This window comes from Pseudophryne corroboree, chromosome 6, assembly GCF_028390025.1.
Source record: "Pseudophryne corroboree isolate aPseCor3 chromosome 6, aPseCor3.hap2, whole genome shotgun sequence".
NCBI classification, from domain to species: Eukaryota; Metazoa; Chordata; class Amphibia; order Anura; family Myobatrachidae; genus Pseudophryne; species Pseudophryne corroboree.
In genome coordinates, this window is record NC_086449.1 from 21796582 (window position 1) to 21816533 (window position 19952).

General features: G+C 45.8%; 1 long non-coding RNA gene across 1 annotated transcript; it reads left to right on the forward strand.

The window, feature by feature from the left end:
• The first annotated feature begins 3490 nt into the window (after window positions 1-3490).
• On the forward strand, window positions 3491-18758 carry LOC134934771 (uncharacterized). Its single transcript, XR_010179800.1, has 2 exons — window positions 3491-3701; window positions 17214-18758. It is a non-coding gene; the product is annotated as an uncharacterized LOC134934771 (long non-coding RNA).
• Window positions 18759-19952: the final 1194 nt, after the last annotated feature.

The window sequence follows — 19952 nt, forward strand, 5'->3', positions numbered from 1 at the left end:
TACGTCACAATTGTCAGTGACTCCGTGAAGCTGACCGTCTCCATCCAAAAGGCAAACCGAGAACCCGTGCTCACGGCAGAGGTGCCCTTACACATGGACTCGCGCCATACAATTCAGGTGAGGAACACTGAGCAAAAAGTTCTGCACCCTCTGTTGTGCATTATATAGACAGGGGAAGTCACTCAGGTTCTTCTCCTAATAAAAGCAAAAGCCGAACGTATATTATTTCATTTTCTAGGTTGGCTTTATCCTTTTATTACTGAGATACAGTATATAACATTTTTATTATTATTTTAATGACAGTATACAAGGAAATAGCGACTGAGAGAGAAGCGCTTGGTGACTGTGGACCTGATGCAGAGTGGAACTGTTTGCGGAGCGTATCTTTCCTGTTTTCGCACTGCGCATGCGTTGTAGCCGAGTGTGCGCAAGCACAGATGATGCAGAGCGTGAGGCACCACGCTCTGCATGGCTTACTGAGGCCAGACGTATGAGGACACAGCTGTATATACCCAATGTCATCAGACCTATGTTGGTGACAATGTGACCACAAGGGAACATTTCTAGATATATACAGGGTCTATTCATGAAGAGTGGGGAAGTGATCCAGTGGAGAAGTTGCCCCCGGCAACCAATCATCTGCTCCGTACAATTGTATAGTATGCAAGTTATAAATGTTATATTAATGCTGATTGGTCGCCATGGGCAATTTCTCCACACTTTTCACTCCATCATGAATAGACCCCATAGTGGGAATCTCTGCACATTTTCCGGGAGGGATCCAGTCAGCATACTGGCATTTAGGATGCCGGCAGCCAGAATACCAATGCCGGATTCCCGACACCGGTCAGAAGACTGTCATCAGGATCCCGACATCGCTCACAATGCTGGTGCTGGAATCCCGGATGTCGGCATCCCTATCGTAGGTATGCTGGGAAGGGTAAGGGGGTTAGGTTTAGGCACTAGAGGGAGGGTTAGGGTTAGGCTGCGGGGATGGAAAGTTAGGGGTAGGCAGGGGGGGGGTCAGGGTTAGGCTGTGGTGGGGATTAGGGTTAGGCTGCAGGGGGGTAGGTTAGGGTTTGGCTGGAGGGTTTGGGTTAGGCTGTGGGGGGGATTAGGGTTAGGCTGCAGGGGGGTTAGGGTTAGGCTGTGGGGGGAGATTAGGGTTTGGCTGCGTGGGGGGGAGGTCAGAGTTAGCCTGGGGGGTTAGGCTGTGGGGGGATTAGGGCTAGGCTGCTGCGGAAGATTAGGGTTGGGCTGTTGGGGGGAGATAAGGGTTAGGCTGTGGGGCGGAAGGTTAGGGTTAGGCACGGGGATTAGGGACAGGCTGCGGGGGGGAAGGTTAGGGTTAGGCAGGGGGATTAGGGTTAGGCTGTGGAGGGGAAGGTTAGGGTTAGGCTTTGGGGGGAGATTAGGGTTAGGCAGAGGGGTTAGGGTTTGGCTGCAGGGGGGTAGGTTAGGGTTTGGCTGGAGGGTTAGGCTGTGGGGGGGATTAGGGTTAGGCTGCAGGGGGGGTTAGGTTTAAGCTGGGTGGTTAGGCAGGGGGGTTAGGCTGTGGGGGGATTAGGGTTAGGCTGCGGGGGTGGAAGTTTAGGGTTAGGCGGGGGTTAGGGTTAGGCTGTTGGAGGAGGTTAGGGTTAGGCAGTAGGAAATACTTTTCTGAAATGACCTGTAGTGGAGGGTGGGGGGCGCCATGTGCCCCTCAGCCAGGGTCAGATCCAGGGAAGGGATGCGGTCAGTGCGATCACTCACTCCCACTTCCAGCCAGATCAGACTGGCTTGAATTGCCCACCACAACTGACCCATGCCTGGAACACTCCGAGTCTCCCAGTGAGGAATCCTGCTACAGTATGTAATTCCAAGTTCCTGAGACCTCTGATACATCAATGTCACGAGTATACAATATTTTTATCTGATATCGCCTAGAATCCTACGCCATAGCCCTTCCCCAGCGCATGACACCTAATATTGGTAGTTACTAATTACGATATCACATAGACCAAAATAATAAACCAAATTAAAAAGTGGTACTTTGTGGGGGGGGGCATTCAAATACCAGCGACAGTGCATGAAAAACTTGTGTTTTTCGCGTTTTTTACCCCCCCCCCCCCCATCCAATTAGGTCCCGCAAGGAACACTTGTTTTTCATACAAAAATACCTAGGGCAAACAAAAGCCGCTGGCCTAAGTATTTTTGATGCATTTATTGCAGGTCTAGGGGGCACTTATCGAGGAGGCACGCTAAGCAGAATCCCCGATAAGTGCCGGCATCGGTGGGAGGAGTGCGCCGCTTCGGGGCTAATTGAATACCCCTCTTTGACATTTATTTATTATGGCATTGTGACCTTTTCCATTATTATGTTTTTTTTACCTCTTCATTGTATTCTCTTGCTGTTTAGTGACCTTCTAGCAGACCTTTCTAGGTTTGGATGGCCTGTCTAGCTTGTTTGTGATTGTGATATGTCGTTTCTTCTTTGAACCTTACTTTTTTTCTTTTTCTTTTAATGTTTCTATGAAAAATTATTTCTTCAAATGAATATGTCGTTACTCGATTGCGTCTGTAATAAATACAGATTTAAATTGCCTCTTTCCATAGACTCCTTATAGGCCCTACACACTTGGCGACATACACAGGCGATATGAACAACATCGCTCATAAGTCAACGATATATCGTTCATGTCGATTAGTGCGCGTCCCGCTGTCGTTCATAGTTGATTTTCCCTCGTTTAGCATAGCAAGCCAATTTATACGATGGTCGTTGATGGTTGTTGAAAACGAAAGTCGTCCAAATCGGAAACATCGGCAAATTTGTAGGGCCCATTAGTGTAAGAACAGTCTTCAGGGATTTTATCCCCGTAGGTTCCATCTTACATTATCAGAACACAGAGGGCTAGAAGATGTCAACGGATTTGGGAATGAAATAAAGAAGGGAACGAGGGGTTTATGGAGTGTTTATTTCTAATAAACTATTTATTCAGTGGTGTCAGTATCTTTATTTACTATCTGCTTTCTGTGTGAAACTTGCTATATGCAGGTAAGCTGGTGTTTGTAGTTCTCCAACTATCAGCAAGTTCTGGCATCCATTGGATTGCTGATACTTGGGAACGAATGTAATAGCTTCCAGTTTGCTGTCCTGATGTTACGACAAATTAGTGGTGAGAATTATAAAGGAGATTTTGTTTTAAAGTCAAAACTGAAAATGTTGCAGGATGCATCTACAAAGTTGACAGCATGTGACCATTCTGAACGTGTGCTCTAGAATCAGCTATTTGCCTCGGCAAATGATTATCCCACGTGCTTTCATACAGAGGGATCTGTTTGTGGGACTGGGGAAGCCAATTCAAAATTCACAATGTAAGAAACCAACTACTGCATTACAAACTCTGACCAGCAGGTGGCAGCATATGACTGAAAATTGGTCAATCTTATGTTTGTATATTACTTGTTAGTTTAGGTACTCATCTATGTGCATTCTACTGGCAGGGCTTGCATTCTACCAACAGCATTGTGAGATGTCCATGTTATATGTTCTGCTGATGTAACTGCTGCTCTCGTTCCCTTATTCTCAGATGCGCAGTGTAAGTGGGAATCATACGGTGGCCAAAATACAGCTTGAGAAATCTTCCCAGGTCGTCTTCCGCTTTCCACTGGACTTGGCAGCTACACTGAAAGCTGTTATCCTGGGTGCTTTCCTGTACATGGTGAGTTGTGCATTCCAGGCTGGTTCTAGGTCAGAGCATTCCTGTACATGATGAGTATTGTATTTCAGGCTTGTCCTAGGTCAGACCATTCCTGTACATGGGGAGATGTGTACATGGTGAGCTGAATATTCCAGGCTGGTCCTAGGTCAGAGCATTCCTGTACATGGTGAGATGTGTATTCCAGGCTGGTCCTAGGTCAGAGCATTCCTGTACATGGCAGTGACGTGCGGTGAGGTCATTGGCTGGGGAGGCACTGAGATATAGATAGATAGATAGATAGATAGATAGATAGATAGATAGATAGATAGATAGATAGATAGATAGATAGATAGATAGATAGATATATGTTATATAGTGGTCGAACTGGAAATTTTGAAGTGGGGGAATGCAAAAGTCAAGGATGCAATTATTTCGGCGCGCGCGCTCCAGAAAAGGGGGCGTGGTTACCCATGAAGGGGCATGTCCAGTCTGTAGTAGAACCCCTTATACTATCTAGTACTGGTGCCCCTTTCACCTTATAGCACACGGTACGAGCCGAAATTCACATTGTAGCATACGGTACGAGCCGAAATTCACATTGTAGCACACTGAATGAGCCGAAATTCACATTGTAGCACACTGAATGAGCCGAAATTCACATTGTAGCACACTGAATGAGCCAACAGTCACATTATGCCATACTGAATGAGCCAAAATTCACATTGTAGCACACTGAATGAGCCGAAATTCACATTGTAGCACACTGAATGATCTGAAATTCACATTGTAGCACACTGAATGAGCCGAAATTCACATTGTAGCACACTGAATGAGCCAAAATTCACATTGTAGCACACTGAATGAGCCAAAATTCACATTGTAGCACACTGAATGAGCCAAAATTCACATTGTAGCACACTGAATGAGCCGAAATTCACATGATAGCACACTGAATGAGCCGAAATTCACATTGTAGCACACTGAATGAGCCGAAATTCACATTGTAGCACACTGAATGAGCCGAAATTCACATTGTAGCACACTGAATGATCTGAAATTCACATTGTAGCACACTGAATGAGCCGAAATTCACATTATAGCACACTGAATGAGCCAAAATTCACATTATAGCACACTGAATGAGCCGAAATTCACATTATAGCACACTGAATGAGCCGAAATTCACATTATAGCACACTGAATGAGCTAAAATTGTGACAGCAGGGACAGCCAGAGTGACAGCAGAGACAGGGAGAGAGAGAGTGACGGCAGGGAGAGAGAGAGTGACGGCAGGGAGAGAGAGAGTGACGGCAGGGAGAGAGTGACGACAGGAGGAGAGAGAGTGTGACGACAGTGACAGCAGGGAGAGAGAGAGTGACAGTAGGGACAGTAACGACAGGGAGAGAGGGTGACGGCAGGGGAACATTACCTGAATGTGGTCGGCGGAGGCACCCATGGGCAGCGGCGGTGATAAGGAGTCCTTTGGTGCGATGAGGTCCTTCTGACCGCCATTTGTTGCGGCTGGTGGCTGACGGCGGTGAGCAGCGGGCGGCTGGCGGCGGTGAGCGGCTGGCCAGGGGCGTAAGTTAATACCAGACGCCCGGAGGCGAAAAAGATCATATTGCTCCCCCCCCCCCACTCAGCCCAGTTCAGGTATACACACAAAGACACATATACACGCATACACACATTTACATATATAAAAATACACACCCAGCCACATTTACAAACAGACACACACACACACACACACACACACACACACACACACACACACACACATTATACCACTTATACACAAATAGCCACACATATATAGCCACATATCTACATACTCACAGTCACACACACGCAGCCACATTTACACACACACACACACATGTCCCCACACTGACACTCTCCTCCGTTTGTTCCAGAATGAGCTGTCAGTGGGGCAGGAGCCGGGCTAGCGGGCGGCTGGGCGGCTGTGAGCCGCGGCCTTTCATTTGAAAGTCGGGCGGTGGTGAGCTGTCAGTGGGGCGGGGGACGGGAGCCGGGCTGGCGGCGGCGGGCGGCTGGGCCGCTGTGAGCTGCGGCGTTTCATGGGGGAGCCGGGCGGTGGTTAGCTGTCAGTGGGGCGGGGGGCGGGAGCCGGGCTGGCGGCGGCGGGCGGCTGGGCCGCTGTGAGCTGCGGCTTTTCATACGGGAGCCGGGCGGTTGTGAGCCGTGGGAGCCGGGGGCAGGTGAGGAGTGGAGTGGGGATGGGACATGGGAGAGGGGAGGAGCTATGAGCTAGTAGGTGGTGTCACAGTGATGGGCGTGCTTTCAGATACGCTGAAAACACGCCCCTGCTGTTTAGCGGCACTTGGACAGGTGCCGCTTCCATTAGTTTTTTCAATGGGCTTTTACAGCCCTCTGCTTGTCCCCGCCCCCTGCTTCCGGCCGATCGCAATGGAGAGCGGGAGGCACCGTTCTCGGTGCCGCAAAATACATTTCATCAGCCATTTAAACGGAAAAATTATTAACATAATATAAATAAAATACTTATGACACAGAATCTGTGTCATAAGTATCTTCTTTGTATTATTTTAATAATTAATCACAGGGGAGGCACTGCCTCCCCTGCCTCCCCTGACTGCACGTCCCTGGTACATGGTGAGTTGTGTATTCCAGGATGGTTCTAGGTAAGAGCATTCCCGTATATTGGGAATTGTGTATTTCAGTCTGGTCCTAGGTCAGAGCATACCTGTAATACATGGTGAGTTGTATATTCCAGGCTGGTCCTAGGTCAGAGCATTCCTGTACATAGTGGGTTGTATATTCCAGGCTGGTCCTAGGTCAGAGCATTCCTGTACATAGTGGGTTGTATATTCCAGGCTGGTCCTAGGTCAGAGCATTCCTGTACATGGTGAGTTGTATATTCCAGGCTGGTTCTAGGTCAGATCACTCCTGTATATGGTGAGTTGTGTATTCCAGGCTTGTCCTAGGTCAGAGCATTCCTGTACATGGTGAATTGTGTATTCCATGCTGGTTTTAGGTCAGAGCAATTCTGTACATGGTGAGTTGTGTATTCCAGGCTGGTTCTAGGACAGACCATTCCTGTATATGGTGAGTTGTGTATTCCAGGCTTGTCCTAGGTCACAGCATTCCTGGACATGGTGAGTTGTGTATTCCAGGCTGGTCCTAGGTCAGAGCATTCCTGTATATGGTGAGTTGTGTATTCCAGGATGGTTCTAGGTCAGAGCATTCCCGTATTTTGGGAATTGTGTATTTCAGTCTTGTCCTAGGTCAGAGCTTTCCTGTAGTACATGGTGAGTTGTGTATTCCAGGCTGGTCCTAGGTCAGAGCATTCCTGTGCATGGTGAGTTGTATATTCCAGGCTGGTCCTAGGTCAGAGCATTCCTGTACATGGTGAGTTGTATATTCCAGGCTGGTCGTAGGTCAGAGCATTCCTGTACATGGTGAGTTGTGTATTCCAGGCTGGCCCTAGGTCAGAGCATTCCTGTATATGCGGAGTTGTGTACATGGTGAGTTGAATATTCCAGGCTGGTCCTAGGTCAGAGCATTCCTGTACATGGTGAGTTGTGTTTTCCAGGCTGGTCCTAGGTCAGAGCATTCCTGTATATGGTGAGTTGTGTATTCCAGGCTGGTTCTATGGCAGAGCATTCCTGTATATGGTGAGATGTTTATTCCAGGCTGGTCCTAGGTCAGAGCATTCCTGTACATGGTGAGTTGTATATTCCAGGCTGGTTCTAGGTCAGAGCATTCCTGTACATGGTGAGTTGTGTATTCCAGGCTGGTTCTAGGTCAGAGCATTCCAGTACATGGTGAGTTGTGTATTCCAGGCTGGTCCTAGGTCAGATCATTCCTGTACATGGTGAGTTGTGTATTCCTGGCTGGTCCTAGGTCAGAGCATTCCTGTACATGGTGAGTTGTGTATTCCAGGCTGGTTCTAGGTCAGATCATTCCTGTACATGGTGAGTTGTGTATTCCAGGCTGTTCCTATGTCAGAGCATTCCTGTACATGGTGAGTTGTGTATTCCAGGCTGGTTCTAGGTCAGATCACTCCTGTATATGGTGAGATGTTTATTCCAGGCTGGTCCTAGGTCAGAGCATTCCTGTACATGGTGAGTTGTATATTCCAGGCTGGTTCTAGGTCAGAGCATTCCTGTACATGGTGAGTTGTGTATTCCAGGCTTGTCCTAGGTCAGAGCATTCCTGTACATGGTGAATTGTGTATTCCATGCTGGTTTTAGGTCAGAGCAATTCTGTACATGGTGAGTTGTGTATTCCAGGCTGGTTCTAGGACAGACCATTCCTGTATATGGTGAGTTGTATATTTCAGGCTTGTCCCAGGTCACAGCATTCCTGTACATGGTGAGTTGTGTATTCCAGGCTGGTCCTAGGTCAGAGCATTCCTGTATATGGTGAGTTGTGTATTCAGGGATGGTTCTATGTCAGAGCATTCCCGTATAGTGGGAATTGTGTATTTCAGTCTTGTCCTAGGTCAGAGCATTCCTGTAGTACATGGTGAGTTGTGTATTCCAGGCTGGTCCTAGGTCAGAGCATTCCTGTGCATGGTGAGTTGTATATTCCAGGCTGGTCCTAGGTCAGAGCATTCCTGTACATGGTGAGTTGTATATTCCAGGCTGGTCGTAGGTCAGAGCATTCCTGTACATGGTGAGTTGTGTATTCCAGGATAGCCCTAGGTCAGAGCATTCCTGTATATGCGGAGTTGTGTACATGGTGAGTTGAATATTCCAGGCTGGTCCTAGGTCAGAGCATTCCTGTACAATGTGAGTTGTGTTTTCCAGGCTGGTCCTAGGTCAGAGCATTCCTGTATATGGTGAGTTGTGTATTCCAGGCTGGTTCTATGGCAGAGCATTCCTGTATATGGTGAGATGTTTATTCCAGGCTGGTCCTAGGTCAGAGCATTCCTGTACATGGTGAGTTGTATATTCCAGGCTGGTTCTACGTCAGAGCATTCCTGTACATGGTGAGTTGTGTATTCCAGGCTGGTTCTAGGTCAGAGCATTCCAGTACATGGTGAGTTGTGTATTCCAGGCTGGTCCTAGGTCAGATCATTCCTGTACATGGTGAGGTGTGTTTTCCAGGCTGGTTCTAGGTCAGAGCATTACTGTACTTGGTGAGTTGTGTATTCCAGGCTGGTCCTAGGTCAGAGCATTCCTGTACTTGGTGAGTTGTGTATTCCAGGCTGGTTCTAGGTCAGATCATTCCTGTACATTGTGAGTTGTGTATTCCAGGCTGGTCCTAGGTCAGAGCATTCCTGTACATGGTGAGTTGTATATTCCAGGCTGGTCGTAGGTCAGAGCATTCCTGTACATGGTGAGTTGTGTATTCCAGGATGGCCCTAGGTCAGAGTATTCCTGTATATGCGGAGTTGTGTACATGGTGAGTTGAATATTCCAGGCTGGTCCTAGGTCAGAGCATTCCTGTACATGGTGGGTTGTATATTCCAGGCTGGTCCTAGGTCAAAGCATTCCTGTACATGGTGAGTTGTATATTCCAGGCTGGTTCTAGGTCAGAGTATTCCTGTACATGGTGAGTTGTGTAATCCAGGCTGGTCCTAGATCAGATCATTCCTGTACATGGTGTATTGTGTATTCCAGGCTGTTACTATGTCATAGCATTCCTGTATATGGTGAGTTGTGTATTCAGGGATGTTTCTAGGTCAGAGCATTCCCGTATATTGGGAATTGTGTATTTCAGTCTTGTCCTAGATCAGAGCAATCCTGTAGTACATGGTGAGTTGTGTATTCCAGGCTGGTCCTAGGTCAGAGCATTCCTGTGCATGGTGAGTTGTATATTCCAGGCTGGTCCTAGGTCAGAGCATTCCTGTACATGGTGAGTTGTATATTCCAGGCTGGTCGTAGGTCAGAGCATTCCTGTACATGGTGAGTTGTGTATTCCAGGATGGCCCTAGGTCAGAGCATTCCTGTATATGCGGAGTTGTGTACATGGTGAGTTGTGTATTCCAGGCTGGTCCTAGGTCAGAGCATTCCTGTACATGGTGGGTTGTATATTCCAGGCTGGTCCTAGGTCAGAGCATTCCTGTACATGGTGAGTTGTGTATTCCAGGCTGGTACTAGGTCAGAGCATTCCTGTACAAGGTGAGTTGTATATTCCAGGCTGGTTCTAGGTCAGAGTATTCCTGTACATGGTGAGTTGTGTAATCCAAGCTGGTCCTAGATCAGATCATTCCTGTACATGGTGTATTGTGTATTCCAGGCTGTTCCTATGTCAGAGCATTCCTGTACATGGTGAGTTGTGTATTCCAGGCTGGTTCTAGGTCAGATCACTCCTGTATATGTTGAGTTGTGTATTCCAGGCTTGTCCTAGGTCAGAGCATTCCTGTACATGGTGAATTGTGAATTCCATGCTGGTTTTAGGTCAGAGCAATTCTGTACATGGTAAGTTGTGTATTCCAGGCTGGTTCTACGACAGACCATTCCTGTATATGGTGAGTTGTATATTCCAGGCTTGTCCCAGGTCACAGCATTCCTGTACATTGTGAGTTGTGTATTCCAGGCTGGTCCTAGGTCATAGCATTCCTGTATATGGTGAGTTGTGTATTCAGGGATGGTTCTAGGTCAGAGCATTCCCGTATATTGGGAATTGTGTATTTCAGTCTTTGCCTAGGTCAGAGCAATTCTGTAGTACATGGTGAGTTGTGTATTCCAGGCTGGTCCTAGGTCAGAGCATTCCTGTGCATGGTGAGTTGTATATTCCAGGCTGGTCCTAGGTCAGAGCATTCCTGTACATGGTGAGTTGTATATTCCAGGCTGGTCGTAGGTCAGAGCATTCCTGTACATGGTGAGTTGTGTATTCCAGGATGGCCCTAGGTCAGAGCATTCCTGTATATGCGGAGTTGTGTACATGGTGAGTTGAATATTCCAGGCTGGTGCTAGGTCAAAGCATTCCTGTACATGGTGAGTTGTGTTTTCCAGGCTGGTCCTAGGTCAGAGCATTCTTGTATATGGTGAGTTGTGTATTCCGGGCTAGTTCTATGGCAGAGCATTCCTGTATATGGTGAGATGTTTATTCCAGGCTGGTCCTAGGTCAGAGCATTCCTGTACATGGTGAGTAGTATATTCCAGGCTGGTTCTAGGTCAGAGCATTCCTGTACATGGTGAGTTGTGTATTCCAGGCTGGTTCTAGGTCAGAGCATTCCAGTACATGGTGAGTTGTGTATTCCAGGCTGGTCCTAGGTCAGATCATTCCTGTACATGGTGAGTTGTGTTTTCCAGGCTGGTTCTAGGTCAGAGCATTACTGTACATGGTGAGTTGTGTACTCCAGGCTGGTCCTAGGTCAGAGCATTCCTGTACATGGTGAGTTGTGTATTCCAGGCTGGTTCAAGGTCAGATCATTCCTGTACATGGTGAGTTGTGTATTCCAGGCTGGTTCTAGGTCAGAGCCTTCCTGTACATGGTGAGTTCTGTATTCCAGGCTGGTTCTAGGTCAGAGCATTTCTGTACATGGTGAGATGTGTATTCCAGGCTGGTCTTAGGTCAGAGCATTCCTGTACATGGTGAGTTGTGTATTCCAGGCTAGTCCTAGGTCAGAGCATTCCTGTACATGGTGAGTTGTGTATTCCTGGCTGTTCTTAGGTCAGAGCATTACTATATATGGTGAGTTGTGTATTCCAGGCTGGTCCTAGGTCAGAGCATTTCTGTACATGGTGAGATGTGTATTCCAGGCTGGTCCTAGGTCAGAGCATTCCTGTACATGGTGAGTTGTGTTTTCCATGCTGGTCCTAGGTCAGAGCATTCCTGTATATGGTGAGTTGTGTATTCCAGGCTGGTTTTATGGCAGAGCATTCCTGTATATGGTGAGATGTGTATTCCAGGCTGGTCCTAGGTCAGGGCATTCCTGTACATGGTGAGTTGTATATTCCAGGCTGGATCTAGGTCAGAGCATTCCTGTACATGGTGAGTTGTGTGTTCCAGGCTGGTTCTAGGTCAGAGCATTCCAGTACATGGTGAGTTGTGTATTCCAGGTTGGCCCTATGTCAGATCATTCCTGTACATGGTGAGTTGTGTTTTCCAGGCTTGTTCTAGGTCAGAGCATTACTGTACGTGGTGAATTGTGTATTCCAGGCTGGTCCTAGGTCAGAACATTCCTGTACATGGAGAGTTGTGCAATCCAGGCTTGTTCTAGGTCAGATCACTCCTGTACATGGTGAGTTGTGTATTCCAGGCTGGTTCTAGGTCAGAACATTCCTGTACATGGTGAGTTGTGTATTCCAGGCTGGTTCTAGGTCAGATCACTCCTGTACATGGTGAGTTGTGTATTCCAGGCTGGTTCTAGGTCAGAGCATTCCTGTACATGGGGAGTTGTGTATTCCAGGCTGGTTCTAGGTCAGATCACTCCTGTACATGGTGAGTTGTGTATTCCAGGCTGGTTCTAGGTCAGAGCATTCCTATACATGGTGAGTTGTGTATTCCAGGCTGGTTGTAGGTCAGAGCATTCCTGTACATGGTGAGTTGTGTATTCCGGGCTGGTTCTAGGTCAGAGCATTTCTGTACATGGTAAGATGTGTATTCCAGGCTGGTCTTAGGTCAGAGCATTCCTGTACATGGCGAGTTGTGTATTCCAGGCTAGTCCAAGGTCAGAGCATTCCTGTACATGGTGAGATGTGTATTCCAGGCTGGTTCTAGGTCAGAACATTCCCGTACATGGTGAGTTGGGTATTCCAGGCTGGTTCTAGGTCAGAGCATTCCTGTACATGGTGAGTTGTGTATTCCAGGCTGGTTCTAGGTCAGAGCATTCCTGTACATGGTGAGTTGTGTATTCCAGGCTGGTTCTAGGTCAGAGCATTCCTGTACATGGTGAGTTGTGTATTCCAGGCTGGTTCTAGGTCAGATCACTCCTGTACATGGTGAGTTGTGTATTCCAGGCTGGCTCTAGGTCAGAGCATTCCTGTACATGGTGAGTTGTGTATTCCAGGCTGGTTCTAGGTCAGAGCATTTCTGTACATGGTGAGATGTGTATTCCAGGCTGGTCTTAGGTCAGAGCATTCCTCTACATGGTGAGTTGTGTATTCCAGGATAGTCCTAGGTCAGAGCATTCCTGTACATGGTGAGATGTGTATTCCAGGCTGTTTCTAGGTCAGAACATTCCCGTACATGGTGAGTTGGGTATTCCAGGCTGGTTCTAGGTCAGAGCATTCCTGTACATGGTGAGTTGTGTATTCCAGGCTGGTTCTAGGTCAGAGCATTCCTGTCCATGGTAAGTTGGGTATTCCAGGCTGGTCCTAGGTCAGAGCATTCCTGTACATGGTGAATTGTGGTTCTAGGTCAAGACATTCCTGTACGTGGTGAGTTGTGTATTCCAGGCTGGTTCTAGGTCAGATCACTCCTGTACATGGGGAGTTGTGTATTCCAGGCTGGTTCTAGGTCAGAGCATTCCTGTACATGGTGAGTTGTGTATTCCAGGCTGGTTCTATGTCAGATCACTCCTGTACATGGTGAGTTGTGTATTCCAGGCTGGTTCTAGGTCAGAGTATTCCTGTACATGGGGAGTTGTGTATTCCAGGCTGGTTCTAGGTCAGATCACTCCTGTACATGGTGAGTTGTGTATTCCAGGCTGGTTCTAGGTCAGAGCATTCCTGTACATGGTGAGTTGTGTATTCCAGGCTGGTTCTAGGTCAGAGCATTCCTGTACATGGTGAGTTGTGTATTCCAGGCTGGTTCTAGGTCAGAGCATTTCTGTACATGGTGAGATGTGTATTCCAGGCTGGTCTTAGGTCAGAGCATTCCTGTACATGGTGAGTTGTGTATTCCAGGCTAGTCCTAGGTCAGAGCATTCCTGTACATGGTGAGATGTGTATTCCAGGCTGGTTCTAGGTCAGAACATTCCCGTACATGGTGAGTTGTGTATTCCAGGCTGGTTCTAGGTCAGAGCATTCCTGTACATGGTGAGTTGTGTATTCCAGGCTGGTTCTAGGTCAGAGCATTCCTGTACATGGTGAGTTGTGTATTCCAGGCTGGTTCTAGGTCAGAGCATTCCTGTACATGGTGAGTTGTGTATTCCAGGCTGGTTCTAGGTCAGATCACTCCTGTACATGGTGAGTTGTGTATTCCAGGCTGGTTCTAGGTCAGAGCATTCCTGTACATGGTGAGTTGTGTATTCCAGGCTGGTTCTAGGTCAGAGCATTTCTGTACATGGTGAGATGTGTATTCCAGGCTGGTCTTAGGTCTGAGCATTCCTGTACATGGTGAGTTGTGTATTCCAGGCTAGTCCTAGGTCAGAGCATTCCTGTACATGGTGAGATGTGTATTCCAGGCTGTTTCTAGGTCAGAACATTCCCGTACATGGTGAGTTGGGTATTCCAGGCTGGTTCTAGGTCAGAGCATTCCTGTACATGGTGAGTTGTGTATTCCAGGCTGGTTTTAGGTCAGAGCATTCCTGTCCATGGTAAGTTGGGTATTCCAGGCTGGTCCTAGGTCAGAGCATTCCTGTACATGGTGAATTGTGTATATCAGGTTGGTTCTAGGTCAAGACATTCCTGTATGTGGTGAGTTGTGTATTCCAGGCTGGTTCTAGGTCAGATCACTCCTGTACATTGTGAGTGGTGTATTCCAGGCTGGTCTTATGTCAGAGCATGCCTGTATATGTGGTATTATTATACACACAGCTCCATGGGGGTAATTGATTACAGTAAGTAAAAATGTATTTTGCCCAACAGAAATGGACAGTGAAAAGTACTGTACACAGTTACAGCAAAGTTGTTTGAATTTTCTTTTGGAAATTACTTGTGCTGCAGGGGGTCACACTGCTTTTATTTACATGAACAAAGTAGCAGTGGGGTACAGTGCACAGAGGTTGTACAAACAAAAGAACATTTTGGTAATTTTTATTTTATTTTTTACTTTTTGCAAATGACAACTCATGCTGCAGGGAGTCACACCAACTTTTATTAACATGAACAAAGTTGCAGTTGGGTACAGCACACACACAGACAGCATGTACAGCCAATATAACTTTTTTTTTATATATATATTTTACTTGTATACTTTTTTGGGAAATGACAACTAACTCTGTGGGTAGTCACACTACTTATATTTGCATGAACAAAGTTGCAGTGGCGTACAGTGCACACAGGTTGTACAAACAAAATAACTTTTTTTTAATTACATTTTTATTTTATTTTTTATTTTTAGCAAATGGCTACTCATGCTGCAGGAAGTTACACTACTTATATTTACATGAACAAAGTTGCAGTAGGATACCATGCACACAGGTTGCACAAACAAAAAACTTTTTTAATATTTTTCACTTTTTTCACAAATGACATCTCATACTGCGGGAAGTCACACTGCTTATATTTACATGAACAAAGTCACAGTGGGGTACAGCGCACACAGGCTGTACAAACAAAAGAACATTTTTTATTTAACTTTTTAAATGTTTATTTAAAAAAAATTGCAAATGACAACTCACTCTGCAGGGAGTCACACTGGTTATATTTGCATGAACAAAGTTGGAGTGGGGTACAGCACACACAATTTTTATACTTTTTTTTAACTTTCATTTTATCTATAATACAGTACTTAAGAAAGTAATCAATGAAAATACAAAATGATTCTTTTTTATTGAGTGAATAAAGACCATGAACTGTTGGTCCTTCTACACATACTGTGACAGCGGTGATACTGTAGTACAGCAGTATTAAGTGTGCTCAGGCCAGGAAGATCTTGCTCAGTTGTTCGTTGGATGACAATCCACCATGGAAGTCTTCTTTTCATCCGTAGCAAACCATTCAATGTATCTTGTATCTTCTTTGTCTCAGCCTGCCCTATCCTAAAAATGCCTTATTCACGTTATGTCACAATAATGTCCTTTATTCATGTTACATCACACAGTATGTATTTATTTATCAACAGTTTCTTATATAGCGCAGCAAATTCTGTTGCGCTTTTCAAATGTACACAATGATAAAACAAAACTGGGTAATAACAAACAGTCATAGAGGTAGGAGGGCCCTGCTCACAAGCTTACAATCTATGGGGAAAGAGGCATGGATACACAAGGATAGGTGCTATTGCATAGTTGTCTACCAGATTGGAAAGGTTCTTGTGGACTGTATGATATGGTCACACAGCAATGATGAACCATGGTCGGGAGGAAGGGAAAGTGAAGAATGAGAAGACGTGAGGATATGTGTGGACTGTGCAGAGTGGATGCAATTTGATAGGAAGGTTTATAAAAGTTATGTGGGCGGTTCTGGAATTTGATATGTTTGCCTGAAGATATCAGTTTTAGGGAACGCTTGAAGGTTTGGAGACTAGAGGAAAGTCTTATTGTGCATTGGAGGGCATTCCACAGATTGGGTGCAGCCCGAAGAAAGTCCTGCAATCGTGAGTGGGTGCGAGTAATGAGTGTGGATGAGAGACGTAGATCTTGTGCAGAGCAGAGAGGTTGGGTTGGGAGATATTTTGAGATAGTGCACCTTATTCATAATACACCACGTTATGTCACAGTAGTGCACCTTATTCACATTACGTCACACTACTGCAGCTTATTCATGTTACGTCACAAAGAGTTCATTTACATTAAGTCAAACAGTAATGCCGCTATGGCGGATCCTGATTGGCTATACTTAACTTAATGTACAGTACTAATAATGTACTGTACTTACTACTCCCGAGGTGCTCCCTCAGCCTCTGCAGCAGCGGGGCATCCTTCCAGACAGGTCGCTCCACCTTCTTTGGAGGGAGCGGACAGTCTGCACCCAGCCATACTTGGCCGGGATCTCACTTTGGGCATTGGAGTATGCCCACCGCTTCTCCTGGTTGCTGGTGAGAGGTCTACCCCGCCATCTAAGCAGGATGAGTAGCACCCCCTTACTATATGGCCTTTGCCTTTCTGTCATTTTCACAGTTCTGAGTACGCACAGCAGGACGCAGGATGAAAGATGGGCGGACGTTACGCCAGCAGAGCATCCGCAAGCCCTGCGTTTACTATTAAGCATCAATTACAGTGTATCTGCGACTTTCAGTGCTTGTAGTAATTGCTGCATCTGTGAGTCTTGCTATCACTGCGTTACTGCCGCACATCACTCCCGAAACTGCAAAGACCATGTGTAAAGAACTTGACTTTATACTGTAAAGCTTTACAGCACCGCAGTTTTCATTACTGGAGCAAGCGCCACCCAGTGGTGAAGCTATGAATTGCATGCTGTGGATCCTCTTGCGCCTTACCACACCAACCTGCGCTTTATTTATGCTGCGACTAAGATGCACGTATGGCGAAACTACAGCAAGGATAAGCGTGGCTACATCAGTACGTGTATCTTTCCCCCTACGTTCTGAGAGCACGTGTGTTCCTTTCTAAATGAGCCCCAAATCTTATAGGAAAAACAGGCAATCAATGTAGTTAAACATTAAAGTGTTGGAAATACAGTAATACAGGGGAAATATGGAAGGGGCTGGGATATATCTATGTTAATATTACAAATGCAGCAATATGTGTTAACAGGAGATCACACAAATCTGACAACTAACTACGTGTATCTTTTTCTTTCTAAACAGACTTTCATAGTGGTCAAACGTTCCAGCAGGAGTTCCAAAGATGTTGTCCCCAAGTGGCCCTACGTTCTTGGTGTGAATTTTGGTGGCTGGGACTGGGGAGCAGAGAGTGGAGACTTTGGAGTCAGGCACTGTGGAGATGGGGACTGTGGCGATGGGGACATTGGTGGCGGGGACTGTTGGGATGGGGACTGTTGTGATGGGGACTGTTGCGATGGGGACTGTTGCGGTGAGGACGACTGTTGGGCAGGGGACTGTTGTTGTGAAGACTTTGATTAATTTTTATTTTTTGTTAACTACAGTACTGTACATTATAAACAGGATTATGTCAGTGGAAATTTCAGCTGATTAAGAAGGGTCTACTGTATTTTCATCATGATGGCTCATCTGAGGATATATTTTGATCAATATAATAATAACAACTGTATTTCTCAATAAACAAAAATGTTGCTATTTCCCATGGAAGCATGATAAGCCTTGTAGATGGGATAGAGAATGAGGTACTATGATTGTTGGGAGCAACACAGCCATAACTAGACTTTTTGGTGCCCTTTACCAGAGAGAGAATTGCCCCCCCCCCCCCCCCCCTCCTCCGTCACCCATATTTCCAATAGGGACATAAGGTGGGGAAGGGGCATGACAAAATTGATCCTGGAGAAAACCCGTGCTTTGATACTATATATTATGTACACGTATTTCTAGAACACTGCAGGAAAATGGATGTATACACCAATCCTCTTTATATCACATTCATGCACTTAACTTTAGAGCTCGTTGTAATTCAGTTACACTACCCTTTATTAAATAACACATTTCAACATACTGCCATACCCAGGATTCAAACACATAACCTGTTGCATTCCAGTCAAACACCCTACTCATTGAGCTACTTGATCCTAGATAAAAACTATGAGATTTCTAACAATATGAAGCTACTAGTACTTTGTAAAAAATAAATAAAAATCAGCATTGCAATTGAGCAGATCTATGTCGTGTGCAGCAACACATCCAATCGCTTACGGACACATACTACATAGATCCGCTCAGCTGCAATGCTGAAAAAATTCTTACACAAAACACAAGGTGGGCTTCAAATCTTAGTCTTTCTGGGTATGTATTGTGGTGTAGGTCATGCACCAATTTAGTTGCATGGCCTACGTGATAGTGCCGTATTATCGATGATAGTGACGTATTATAAGCATTTACATATATCTTACACTTAACAATTAGGAATTGGGAACAATACAGTAATAATGCAAAGTTTGGATAATAACAGACAAACAGGTAAGATGGCCAGGCTTATAACTTTTATTTATTTCTGTGTAAAATAAAACAAACATTTTCATTAGCAAAAATATAAAAAAACAGATAGTAATGTGTGAAGTGACAAACCACATGAAAAAAAGAAAAGTTGTGCTCAGACCATCCCAAAGTATATGTCGTCCTGTTTTCTAATCACTATTTCATTATCCCACATTTAGAGGTAGAGTATATTATTCCATATATAACAATATAACTGTATTATAATAAATATGATTTCCAGTCCAATTTGTGGTCCATACTATTTATTCATATAAATAATGATATATTCAATAGGAGGCTCCAGTTGATACCAGGGCTGGATTTGCTGCTAGGCAACCTGGGCACCTGCCAGGTCCTACGGGAATCCAGCCCTGATTTGGGGGGAGGGAGGATCTGGAAAATACAGTGCTGTTTGGGAGGGGAGGATCAGGGGATTCCTGGGGTGCAAGGGACAAGTATGGTTGGACCTGGCGGGGAAGTAGTCTACCTGTCATTCATCCCCTTGGGTTCCACACCCATTTGCTCACTGGCCACCAGTTTAACCACACACAAAAGGTGATACACATATATATATATATATATATATATATATATATATATATATATATATAAAAGGTATGTTCAGACATGTCGGCAGCGGGCATGAGGGATAGGGATACATATTGTTGCATACCTCCCAACTTTTGGTATCCTTTGATCGGGACCCTCATGCTCCGGAAATAGGGAGTGGCCTTGGTTGGGAGGGGGATTGTCTTGTCTGGGTGGGCGTGGCCTTATAGCATGACCCTGTTTTCAGCATTTTGGAGGCATGCCCAGCACTCCCTAAGAAGTCGGGCAGCCCCCAGCTCACCTCCCTGCACAGTTTAGATGCCATGCGCATGTGGATGGTGTCGATTCAGTGATCACTCTCACCTCTGCAGAGCATTGGGCGATCAAAGGCTCTGCCAACCTTTCCCCGCGTGCAGGGCACTGCTGCCTGTGGGTGGGACAGCCGGACAGTGTCCGAATAGCAGGAAATGGGACAGCTGGGAGGTATGTTGTCAGCAGAATCAGATGTCAGATGGGTAGCTGCTTCTGGCTGACATAGTGTCCCTCAGAGATACGTACTGATTGTTGTTAGTTTCTTTGATCTTAATTCCTACATATTCTCTATCATTAGGGCCATAGTGAGCTTTACATTACCACCCCTTATTCCTCAATGCATTCCTTCCACCCATTTACATAAAACCACGCTTACAGTATGTGTTGATTACTGTCTATGACAATGCGGTGAGTAATTTTTCATATGCACATCCTGTCTGTAAATGTATTACCCTTTGCTGCAGAACCAGAGCACCAAATATGCCCATTCCCCTTTGCCCCATCAACCTCATTTACTAATTCACCCCCCACCTAGCATGTATAAACTTCTCCCTTCCAGAACCAATTAACTCACTGGTT